General features: G+C 38.2%; 1 long non-coding RNA gene across 1 annotated transcript in view; it reads right to left on the bottom strand.

Moving 5' to 3' along the window:
* LOC123822082 overlaps nucleotides 1–13,287 on the bottom strand; it is an 80,359-nt gene that overhangs the window by 44,701 nt on the left and 22,371 nt on the right. Inside the window, exon 4 of the long non-coding RNA XR_006786209.1 lies at nucleotides 5,431–5,568. This is a non-coding gene — a long non-coding RNA (uncharacterized LOC123822082). The remainder of the gene's footprint in view (nucleotides 1–5,430; nucleotides 5,569–13,287) is intronic.

Raw genomic sequence — 13,287 nt, 5'->3', positions numbered from 1 at the left:
TTGTAAAATAGTGTTCCTTTCCTACATGACAACTAATTTATTAGTTTGTGTATACTTAAGATGTTTTACCAGCTCCAATAGTGGACGTGTCTAGTTCTCTTTTCAGTTCTGTTGTTGCTTCATGTATTTTAACTGTTGTTTGGTTCATAAAAGGTTTTGGATATTAATACAGCTCTTCCAACTTTCTTTTAATTAATACTAGCTTGGTTTACCTTCCTCCGTCTCCACTTTTAACTTATCTGAGTCTTTATGTTTAAAGATTGTATTTATTCATTTTTAAGAGAGGGGAAGGGAGAGAGAAAAAGAGGGAGAGAAACATCAAAGTATGATTGCCTCTCGTGCGCCCCTTACTGGGGACCTGGTCTGCAACCCAGGTATGTGCCCTGACTGGGAATTGAACCGGCGACCTTTTGAATTGCAGGTAAGCACTTAACCACTGAGTCACACCACTCAGAGCTCAAGTCTTCATGTTCAAAATAGATTATTTGCCCTGCCACTTCAATTCTCTGATGAGTCCAAGAAAGGCATTCATTTTCAGTTGTCCAAACTTTTGTGCCTGAGGTCAGAAATATTGACCTCCAAACTGTTTACAGGTTAGAGGTGAAACCAGAAGTTTTTCTCAGGCCAATTAATTTTAAAGATAATTTCTTCTCAGAGAAAATGAACATACATTTTAATAAAAAGAAATTCTTACCTTTCCATTGACTAGAGCAATAGTGTACATTGAATTCACTTAACACTTACTCACATTGTTTTAAAATACAATAAAAAGAGTTAATAATATTCAATACCATATATCATTTAAGGTTGGATTTACATTTGTCACAGGACTGTTCTTATTACGTTTTCTGTTACTAGCCCTGAGAAAGCAGAGCATTAAAATCTAAGAAGCCTAAGTTAAACAATCTGACCTGTATTTATTTAAAAAGAAAATCCATAAGATAAACTGGAAAAAATGCTGTAAATAGCCTTCAGTTGATCTTAGCTGTTCATGGACCATGACTCTGGATCAGCATTGTGCTATTGGTTTGGTACCATAATATTTTAGCTCTCCAAAAATGTAATTCAATAATTTATTAAAGAGAACCCATCCACTTTTCGCAGATATGTTCATGAATCTAACCAGTTTTGATTGTTATCCTCTAACCCCATCCTGAGGGATCATATCAGTGACTGCAGGCAGAGGGTTCAGGGGTGGCAAACAGGGGCTAAACAACTGAGGTGGCAATAAAGCATTTTCTGGGAGGTTTTTTTTTCCATGTTAAGTGATAATTCATATTTCTTAGAGTAGATAAAGTTATCAGCCATCAAAAGGCAAGATCTCTGAAATCTACAAAACTGACATAGTTTAAGAGAGTTTTGTACAACTATGAAATTCCAGCCATAAATGTAGATTTCTGATACCTTTTGCTTAAGACATGTAGTTGAAAAAGATATTCCTGAAAAGCTATGACAACTCCTTTCCTTAAGAGATTTTTTGAGTGAACTATTTTTATTCAATATAGCACATTACTTCAGTTATATGTTGCTAATTAATGAATCACCCTAAAACTTCAAGACTTAAATCACAACAGTTTATTATTTCTAAGATCCTGTGGGCTGACTGAATGATTCTCCTATGGGTCTCGTGTGAGCTTATTTATGTGAGTGCGTTCTGCTGGCAGGTAACCTGAGGATGGGCTCAGCTGTGACAGGTGCAATTGCTGAGCTGATATCTCCACGTGGTATTCTATCCAGGGCTCCATCGAGAAGTATTGGAAGAGGGCAAACTTCAAAGGATAAACTCTTATTAGGCCTCTGTTAGCACCATGTTTGCTGATATCCCATTGGCCAGAAGTCATTCAGCCAATCTCAGAGACAACTGAGAGGGGAGTATATATAAGTGCCTGGATAGTGGGAGCTTTGATTCATGTGGGGTCATTATTGTAAAAATCTATTCTAGTCCTTCTTTTGGCTCTATGCATTCACATCTCTCCTACATGCAAAATAAACTCGCCCCTTCACAAGGTCCCCAGATCTCATCTGATCACTGCAGTAAGCTCAAACTCTAGGACCTATTAATCTATATGCAGCCCTAGTGCAAATGAGGTTTCACACGTGAAATTTCTCAAGGGCAGCTCTTTGGGATCGGCCCCTCTTAAACAATATATACCTGTGAAATAAATTAGTTATTTTTGCCCCACACTCCCAACATACACTGGTGAGAGAGGGAAGTATAACTTCAACCAGCAGCTCATACATGGAAAAGAGGCACACAGCAGTCGCTGACCCGTAACAATCGTGCAGTCCTGCTAGGCACATGCTGTCAAGCCCCAGCACTCTGAGGAAAGGGAATATTCCCTCATAGAGACCAGTCCTGATTGTTATCTCCCTAATCCTTTGCTTTCCTCTCTTGCATTTTTAGCTTTTTTAATGTGATATGAATTTGCCTGCATTTGGGAGTGCTTCCTTACTGTTATGTCTATAGATATTCTTTCTACCTCATCCTCTCTCTTCCCCCTTTCTGAAATTTAAATTATACAAACATTAGATCTTCTCACTGAGTCTCACACATCTCTTGCATTTTCATTTCCTCTTTAGGACTTGTGGGTTCCATATGAACCTTGCTAACAATAGTAGAGCTGACGCAAACCCACTCAGGTGAGCTGAGATGTAGCAGAATGTCCATAACTAGTTCCAGGTGAGTTTGTAGACTCCTTGGACCATTTGGTCTGGGGATAAAAGGGTGGATTTAGTGTTGGGTAGCAGCTAATGACATCCTGTGGCTGAAGAGAGAGACATTAGGTGGATATCATAAAAAAAAAAAAGCCCTTTACAGGAAAATAAAAAGGGTGGGATTAAAAGAAGGGGACAGGGTGCATTTGGAGAGGGAGGTATAGTGCACAAAATCTGGATTAAGAAATAGTAGAACTTCTATTTTCAACCCGGCATCATTGGTCCATACAGTTTTTCCAGACATTCTAGTTTAGCATAGTATTTTATCACTCAGTTCTTATCATTACCCAACTAGGAAAAGAAAGAAGATGGATTAAAAATAATGAATATGCAACACTTGCATTCTCTTTCATCCACTATGTGAGTTCAGTAATTTAGGATGGGAAAACTTTCATAGGATTCCCTGCTTCCCAGCTGCTCTAAAACACATGCTCCAAGAATATGCTAGATTTCCCGCATAGTCTCTGGCCCCCATTCCGTGTAACTTAAATGAGGATTTTAGTTGGCAAGGGAGTGGAGTTGCACATACTATCAGCCAGCTATTGTGTTTTCCTAATAGCCACTCTCTGCTTATTAAAAGATGATAAGGCAAATCACTTTCTTTTGGAGCCAGCTCTGGTAGGAGAGAAAATTGATTCTCTCCTTCGCTTGAATGAATACAAAGTTCTCCTGCATTCACCCAAGAAATAAGACTTTCTTAGCAGAAAGAAGATAATCAAGTTAAATGCTTTAAAACAAATAAAATGGATAATGAGCATTAAACAACAACAAAATCCTCTGAAATATGGGATAGCCAAAAAGGCACCATACTTAAGCCTAAAAATCTATCCCAGATATGTTGCTGACTATTTTTGTGAACTTTAGCAAAATATTTAAACACATGAAGCCTCAAAATTGTACACCTTTAAAGCAGAGGAGATGCCTGCAAACTCTACCTCCATTACTATTTTGTTAGGAGAACAAAGTGAGATAATGCACATGAAAGCACTTTGTAAAGCCTTGAGCACTGTGCTGATGTAAGACACTATTTTTGTACTGATACCTATTACAGGAAAAATAAAAGATTAATTCAAGACCATGCTGCATGGTTATGAAAAACTTTGTACTTTACAATATTCAGTTATTTTTAAGGATCCTCATTGCCACAGGCATAAACACTTAATCAGTCACTGGAAGAAAAATAAAAACACATCCCAAAAGAGCTTTGCCTAAGAAAAGCTGATAAAGAGAATCACGCCTTGTTTCCTTCTTAATCTTCCATCAGCATCTCCCCACCCTTCCTGCTGCATACTTCGCATACTTAGAGTCTTAGGCCATTGAAAATACATATATAGATATGTATAAATCACACATATCTGTATATATAAATATACAGATATTTGGAATGGCAATGATGCATCGGAAATAGATGCCATTATTACAGCCAGTAGAAATCTAGCTTCAAGGAGCAGTCTCTGCAGTCAGACGCACCACTGCCCCAGGAAAGCTTGGTTTGCTCCGGGATGGAAAAGGTGTGCTGAGTCTGCATGTGAGTTAAGAACATTCTCTCCCTTAGGACTTTATCACTTCTGCTGATGCACCTCGCCGCTTTAGTCATTCAAATAGAATTTTTGAAACAGGAGTAAATGGGAAATCATTGGTTCAGGATTGGTCAATCATTGGTACATAAAGGCTACTCCTAAAAGAGACATAATTTTGTAACTATTTCACATTATTGCTAATGTAGGCATGAAACAGAGACATACATTTTCTTGCTTACTTAGCAATGTCCTATTTTCCTTAGCTATTCTTAAAGGCTGAATAAGGACACCTTTTAACAGTATTCTCCTTCCTGATTCTAAAAATAGTGAACAGAAGTAATGTGATAGTGATGATATAAAAATAGCTACCATTTATTGAGCTTCTACTCTGGACCAGGCAGTTGATACCCATTGTCTCGCTACACTATACCTCTTCAGAAGCTTTCCAGTTAGGCCTCACAATTTTCATTTATAGACAAGAAAGCTTACTCTCAGAAAGGTTAAATAATTTGATCCAGCAACACAAATAGTAAGAGGCAAAATAGGGAAAAGTGATCTTATGAATGACTCCATTTGTCAGTAAAATCTGTTAACAAGGTAGCAGAACATTTGGAAAATATGGATATTGTTTTCTTTCATTTTCTTGATAACTGAAGAATAATCAGAAAATTTTTGTTATAACCATTGACAATATCTTTTCATAATGTCCATTTTTTTTTTTATGTAGTCGATACAGCCAGTTTAAAACCTTTTGAAATAAAGATAGGGTGAGAGGAAAGGAAGAAAGGACAGGAAATAGGGAAGGAAAAAAAAATAAACCTAAACAGAATTGATTTTTTTTTGTTATTCCAGAGGATCAAGTTGTTATTTTATATATGAGTTCTAGTTGTAATTCAGTAAGATGCAGAATACTGAGGTGATTCTAATTGTGAAACATCATTTTATTAGTCAGGACTCTTTTGGTTTCAAGTGAAATAAAACTTAAATCAAACCAGCTTAAAAAGAGAGAAAAAAAATGATCTGGCTTATGTAATTAGAATGTCTAAGGAAAGAGACTAGCTTTTTGGCCGCAACCAGATCTAAAAGTTCAAATGATATCATTTTTTTTTCTCTTCTCCCCTTAGTTTTGCTTCCTCAGTAATGACCTAAGTCTTAGGTCGGCCTCTTCCATGCCTCACAGAAGATGGCCACTTACATCTGTAGCCTTATATCCTCCCGAGAAGTAGTGTTCCAGAGAAAAGGTCACATCCCTCATTCCTCCATGTCTGTATCTGTCCACCTGATGGATGATCTTCACTTGAGTTACATAGCCCAGCTGGACCGATCTCTCTGCCTAGGAGGAGAGAATACTTTGATTAGCCAGCTCATGTCATTTGTCTGACCCACATGGGAGAAGGACAACAGGTTGACATCCTGGTTCTCTCCTCCAAAAGAAAGGATATACGGCAGGATGGAAAGAAGTAGCAGGTATCTACTGCAATTGCCTACTCATTTCACTACTTCCGAATAGCCTCCCATGACATTTGCCTCTTGGATCTTCATAGCAGACTGCAAGAAAAGTAAAAACATATGGAAGGATAATTTCTGGTAGTTATGTTGAGATAGTTAATGCTCTGATGGCTCCTTCCCCTGCAGTTTCCCAGAGTAAACTGTGGGGTTTTTAGTTCTGCTAACGTGAGGGGAAGAGTCCCTCCTTCTCCCTTGTCCTTGCCTGTTTGCTCGATGAGCCTCTGCCGACTGGGTGGACAATCACCTTCCTGCAGCTTAGAGACTCTGAGCTCCAGTGGTTTACTCATTTGCTCAAAATGTGCAAAGAAAAGAAATGCACCTGGAACCAAAGCTGCCATTGATATGCATAATAACTATATTTACCTCACTGAAACCTGGACAAAGCTTTGACAAAAAAATTTAATCCTCTTTCTAGGTATCAGGAAACTGTTTTTTTTTTTTGTTTAATACGAAATTGGAAATTTGGTGCGTTTTGATGGTTTATGGGCACTAAGATTTTGGTACTATTTATAGGGTGCCATGAAATGTGTCCCCTTCTCAAAAACTGGGACCTAAGAAAACTCTCAGCAGATATACAAAAGAGATATACAAAATCACCTTAAAGGTAGTAGCTCTGAATATAACAGGATTGGCTATAACATATTAAAAAATTCTTCTCTGTTTAAAGGAAGAATGTGTCATAAGGGAAGTAATCAGATATGCAAGTAAAATTAGAAAGGAAAAATTCAGCATTATTTATCCTAAGAAGTCTGTGGGTAAGGGATGTCCTTGAACAGATGATCAGACTTACTGGATTCTCCACTATTAAAGTAAAAATCGTGCAGTCCAAGGATGATGGGCTTCACCATGAGGTAAGTCATTCATTATACAAATATTTACTTAGCACCTACTGTGTGCCCACTATTTTTTTAGATACTTAGGATGTGTCTGTGAACTAAATGCACCAAGATCACTGCCCAATGTCACAGGTAGAGAATAAGTATTAAATAAATAAGTAAATCTTATTTATGTTAGAAACTAAATAAGTGTTATAAAAAGAAAAACACAAAACACAAGAGAGAAGGAATTGGGAGGGCTCTGGAGGAAAGGTTGAATGTGGTTTTAACTTGACTGATCAAGGAATCCTTGTTGAGAAGTGATATTCGAGCAATGATCTGAGGTGGTGAGGGAATTTACAAGTGCATACCCAGCAGAGATTATTCCATGCAGAGGGAGCAGCTAGAGCAACTGCCCAAAGATGGAACATTCCTGGCACATTTGAAGAATTTCAAGGAAGCCAAGATGACATAAGATAATGAAGACAGGGAAAGTAAAAAGAGATAAGGTCAAAGGGTAATCACAGTGGACCGTTGTGAGGACAAATGGAACAATTCAAGTGTAAGATGACAGTGGCAGGGTCTGGGGTAGTAGTAATGAAAGTGGTAAGAAGTTGTATTTTCCATACATTTTGAAGGTAGAACAAATAAAGCTTCTTGAAAGATTGGGTGTGGAGTGTGAGAGAGACAGCTGTCAAGAACCACTCCAGCCTTGGCTGGTGTGGCTCAGTGGATAGAGTGCCAGCCTGCAAACCAAAGGGTCACCAGTTCTATTCCTAATCAGGGCACATGCCTGGGTTGTGGGCTGGGTCTCCAGTTGGAGGTATGCAAGAAGCAACCATACATAGATGTTTCTCTCCCTCTCTTTCTCCCTTCCCCTCTTTCTAAAAATAAATAAATAATATCTTAAAAATAAAAAAGGACCATTCCACGGCTTTGGACCTAAACAACTGAATTCAAACCCTGGCTCCACTCCTTACTAGCCATGTCACTTTTGGTAATTTACTTTACTTCTCAGTTTCTTCCTCTGTAAAATGGGGCTCAAAAGCTACCTATTATGCAGGATGGTTGTGAGACTAATTAAGTGAGCTACTATTTGCAAAGCATCTGGCACATGGTAGGCATCACCAGTGGTCATTATAAGCCACCTCCCTTTTTTGATGGCCTGTTTCTCAAGCCAACTACAGACTATGATTGAGTCTCCTATCATGCTTGCCTCCAGAAGAAGACTACCTCAGCCAAGAAGCATGAGAACCTGGTAATGTAGTTCACTTGGAAGTTACAATTTTCACTGTAAACACACTGTCATTCCAGTTTTCTGCTTCAGTCTCGGAGCCCTCATACACAGAGCACAGCCCTGAGAGAGGGATCAACTCGGTGGTGTGAGGCACTGAGCCAGTGGGCCCACACCTGCCCTGGAGCAGATTCCCCAAAAGTCTGTTACTTCTGAGGCCCTTTGTGTAGACATTCATTCTCTCCAGAACACATCCTGATTTTCCCAAGTGTTTTTCTTTCATCAAAATACAGTGAACATCTAAAATTGGGATTCACCTAGACATCTTGGGGAATTTAGCAACAGTATTAGTTTAATTCCAATAAATTAGTTTACAACACTGACCGAGCTCTGTAGTGTAAAAATCTGAGAAAATATGCTTTTATTCAAGGACATTGATTAGATCAAAAATAACTTTTTGAATTATGATTGGATTAAAATCATAAGAACATCTACTTTTTTGGTGACAGCTCCCTTGCAATAGGCATTGTAGTAGACATTCTTCATTGCATAATCTCGTTTCACCACCAGCATAATCATTCGAGGCATGATTAGCTCACCGTGAGGAGCCCAGAATCCCGAAGGGTCTGCATATTACTCTTAAGCCTCAAATACTTGTGAAGCCAGGCTTCTTTCCTGCCTTAGCCCATGCTTTTATTGTCATTTTCATTTGTTTGTTTGTTTTGGTAGAGAGGAGAGGAGGTCGTTTCCCTATGTTTTGATTGGCTTTGACTATGTTTCACTATCATGCAAATGATGGGTCTTATTTATTTTTAACTGACAAAAACAAATTTGTTTATTGATCCTCTCTTGACCCTCCAGCAGAATTCCAGGCACTGGAAATGGGAAGGACACCAGAAGTAGCCACAATTCCCAAAATATGGTCTGCAGAACACTTGGCTTACGAAGAGCTACACTGGAAATGGTATTTTGGCCAAATAAACCCTTATAGTAAAGAAAATTTTTTAAATTGGGTTTAGTCTGGCAGTCTCCAAAATTATTTGACCTCACAGCCCTTTTATTGTAAAATAACATTTAACACCCTGAGAGTAGTGCTGAGGGACGAACTTTGGGAATGAGGCTGTGGTGATTAGGAACAAGAAAGTCATTTGCCTGCCTTCTCTTTAGATGGCTCAAGAAAGAGAAGTTAAAGATTTTCCCATGAAAATAAGGTAATTGAAATAGTGAAGAAACAGGAAGAATTTCCTTGTTATTCAATTCAAGCTGCTGGAAATCTTTGCAATCCAGGGCAGAAAAGTAACGATGTTGTGTTTGTCAGGATGACAGATCAAGCAGTAAATTTAGATTTGAATTGAAAAGCTGCTCCTGCAGAATACAGGACAGCTTCAAGAATATGCCTTGAAATCCTGACTCACATATCGCAGTCCTGCAGGGGGTGGCATGCCTGGGTGGGGAGCGGTGGCAGGGCCCTGGCCAAGGCCTAGCCTCTGCCTCTTTGCCTCTCACCTCGGGGCAACCTATAGGCACATAAGAACCACGGTTCATGTCCAAAAAATGAACTAACATATGATAGGGTTGCATGCTTCCCCTCATTGTTGTATATCTTCATGGAGAGCTTGAAATAATTTTTATAAAAATCACCAACCCTGACCAGCAATGGGAGAAACTGGGAGCTGGGGCAGTGTCACTGCCTGTGACCCTGACCCCGAGCTCCGCCCTGATCTAAGGTCTCACTGTGAACACCTGCTAGTGACAGATGAAATTGAACCCTACTTTGCTGCATGCAGTACTCATTCCTTAATGTTGGAATTAAATTACTGAATTAAATTAATGATTTTATTAACTCAGTGATTAAATTAGTTAATATCTAGGAGGATTTCTTTTGTACTTTGAAAGAAGCACACATAATTTTTATTTTATTTAATGCCCAACATATTCAACTTCTATCTAATTACCAAACTAGGACAAATAATTTTCTAAGCAGTTAAACATTGATTAAAACCTTAATCAAAATCTTTTAAATGATTTAAACAATAGTGCTAAATTTACTATAACTAATTTTTGACTATTTTATTTGTTATTTTACTTATTTTAATTTTTTAATTATAGCATACATTCAACATTACTTTATATAGTCTCAGGTGTACAGCATCGTGGTCAGATAATCATATTCTTCACGGCATGTTCCCCTGGTATTCCTGGTAGCCACCTCGCACCGTACATGGTTATTATACTATTATGGACTATATTCCCTGACTATTTTGTAACTACCAACATGTACTTCTCAATCCCTTCACATTTTTTGCCTGTCTTTTGACTACTTTTAAATATTAATAACTTCACATAAGTATGTAAATAACTTCTAAAACAACAAAATGTATAAAACACAAGTATAAAATGTATTTCTTTACTCACATCTACTTTGTAAAAATTAAGACCCTATGTTTACTTTTTCTCAGTAGTTCTTCATTATTTTATATTTTTCTCATTATTGTTTATATATCTTTCTTGTTATACCATTTGTTTTGAAACCTAACCTGCTTCTTTCCTTTCCCAATTAACATCTCAGATTAGCGGAGGCTCCAGGATTTGGGTAACCAGCGGATTGATTTCTGGCAAGGGTGAAGAAACTGTTTTTTTCTCTCAAATAAGTTATGCTTGAACTAGTAGTCACCCCATCTGAGTTTTTGTCTATTTGTTTTGCTTTTTATAATTATACTTCATTTTTTCCATCACTAAGAGTTTTTAGCTTCCTGCTTTCATCTAGGTTTTTTGCAACTTGGCATCTCACCTCCCTCTGGTGAACTTGTTTAACTCTGGTATGGCTAATGCAACTCATCTTATTGTAACCCTCTAGCCATGCTAAAACTATCCAGTCTATTAGCATTTTGAAAAATCATATATGCTGTGTTATATCTATCGTGTTACTGGAGGCACTGCTGAGCTTTCATCTCCTAGAAATAAGGCGTACAGTGTGCCCCATTATTGATTTTTTTATGCCTTATTAGTTGCCTAAATCATTATCTCAGTATCTCCCATGTTTATTGTTTTCTACATGGTCATTATGTGACTTCAGCCCTTCTGACTTGTGCAAACCCCCTTACACCTGGTTGCTCCGATGCAGTGACCAGCATCAGAAGTTCTTGCCCGGTGCCCACATTGTCCAGGTCTGTTTGGCTCACTCTCTTCTTACTTATAAAGAATAAAAGTGCCTATCTGTACTTTATAAATATAAAGTTAGTAACAAAACCTATATATACATCTATAAGTATTCTTCCCTTATTAAAATCAATAAAATAAATACATACCATTATATTTTCCTTTCTTTTCTCTTAGAGTTATTGTGCCCTTTATATTAACTTTGCTTGAATCTTCCAGGATTAAAAAAATAGTTATTTCCATTAATTCTCATCAAAAATTGTCACAACTTGGCCAAGAAAAGAATTTTTTTAAGTTGCCCCTTAAGGCTTTAGTACGACTCCAACATCTTTGAAAAAAAAAAATCCCTTTCTTTCCTGAAACAATAGGATGTTCTTTGCTCATTTTGAATTTTCTCTTGTCCATGATATCAGATAAACTGCTCCCTAGGACCCCTGCTGTTTCCCTGCGGAGTCGTGTCTGAGAGCCGGTCTCTGCACAGGGGAGTATAGACCGGGGGGTGTCAGCACTGTGCCAATGCACTGCTACTTCTTCCAATCATTCTTCATGCAGTGCTGCAACAGATATTCTTTTTAAGGAACATAAGCTGATTTTCGTTTTCCCAATAAGACACATAAATTGTTGCTCCCTTACATTTCTTAAAGACTGACTCCAAACCAATTTGACACCCCACATTCTTAACCCCCTGACTAATGTGGGGACATCTCCCTGGGCCAGGCTCCTGGGTTTGCTTTCATGACTGGAGTTGCTGGGATCCCATGGTGCTAAGACCCATCCTTTGCCATCTAATTGCTTGCTCTCCATAACATGTCATCTGTTCAAAATCCAGCCTGAAGCTTCCACTCATTTTATTGTTTCTTCTACCTGCTTGAGCGATGAAAATGTCCTCAGGGAAAAGTCAAGAATTTTCCGAGATTTTGCTTTTTGCAAAATGGTATTTCTGGCAGATAATTACATTTGCATATTATCTCTTTTTCTCTGTCAATAAAATTTCCTTATCAGTTATATATCCTCTTAAGAATTAGACCCTTCCCAAATTACAAGGCCTCAGAGAAATGCCATGGGAGGTACTCCTATCCACTCCTCTCAGTTCCCTGAGCAACAATTCTGAAGGATCCCTGCTAGTCAGTAGGACCAAGAATGTGGATCCACAAGCAAGCCACTTAGTAAACGTGCATCCTAAAAGGTTCATCTCCTCTGAGAATTTCCCCAGGGGACTTCATTCCTTGAATGGAATACTTTCTCCTTCCATATTAAGAAGCACTTAGTCCTTTGGCAAATCTTAGCCGTTTAGTATTTCCTTGCCTAAGTACTTGGATAAGCCTGTCTCCTTCTCAGAGGTGCTCTCTGTTGTTCGGTGCCACCCCAGGGTCCCCTGGAGCAAATAGCTTGGAAATATTAATATTACTCATTATTACTGCCAGGAGCTAATCAAGCATATGTCACAAATTGAGCACTGTGGTTGCACATCATCTTATTTAATCCTAACAACAACTGCTTGTGAAAGTACCATTTTTATTTCATTTTCCAGATGAGAAAACACAAACACAGAGAGTTGAATTGGCCCAGCTTGGAGATGACAGAGCAGGAGTTAGAACTCAAAGTTCCGCCCCCCAGTCTGTATTATTGCCACTAACTCTGCTTCCTGGTTCCTTTTCATCTTTGTTCATATCCAATTTTACATTTGTAGAACATGCCCCTAAAGCAGATTTTATATTCCATTAGCTTAATCATTGGGCAATTCAATTGAGATACCATCCTAGCAACAGCCACCATGCCTTATTTATGAATTCTAACTGTCAGTAACCTAGAAACTACTTGCTCTTTCCAAACTATGCCCATTAAGTTTATATAACATCAAACACTAAACTTCCCCAATTATTCATCTGCTGTTTCCCTTCTGGCCTCTTATCAGTGAAATCAATTACAGCTTCATGTTCTTGCCTTTCACATGTTGTCAAATCCTTTCTCACACGACACGCTTAGGCTAATTGTGTGAATTCCATCCCTCTGAGTTACTGAGTTTGCAAGGTTGCTGAGCTCTGTCACCACCTGGCCACCGATATACACATGATCTTCCTAAAATAATATCTTGGCCTCATTTTGAATGAACCCTTTTGTGCTAATATTAGGGTATTTATTCTTCTCTCAGATCCAATTTTCCCTTTTACCAGCAACTTCCTGTTCAGATACAGCAACAATGCTAATTTGTCCAGAATATGTGAACTGAAAAATAGTGCAGTTAAAATTTAAAAACTATATAAATCAAGATCTTGGAGTACAGAGATATGTATTGTGCATAGCAAAAAACAATATGTATAATATATAACTTGCA

This window comes from Phyllostomus hastatus, unplaced genomic scaffold, assembly GCF_019186645.2.
Source record: "Phyllostomus hastatus isolate PE091 unplaced genomic scaffold, TTU_PhHast_1.1 phas_contig_40, whole genome shotgun sequence".
NCBI lineage: Eukaryota > Metazoa > Chordata > Mammalia > Chiroptera > Phyllostomidae > Phyllostomus > Phyllostomus hastatus.
Note: the sequence above shows the minus strand (reverse complement) of the source record. Positions and strands in the feature narration are given on the sequence as shown.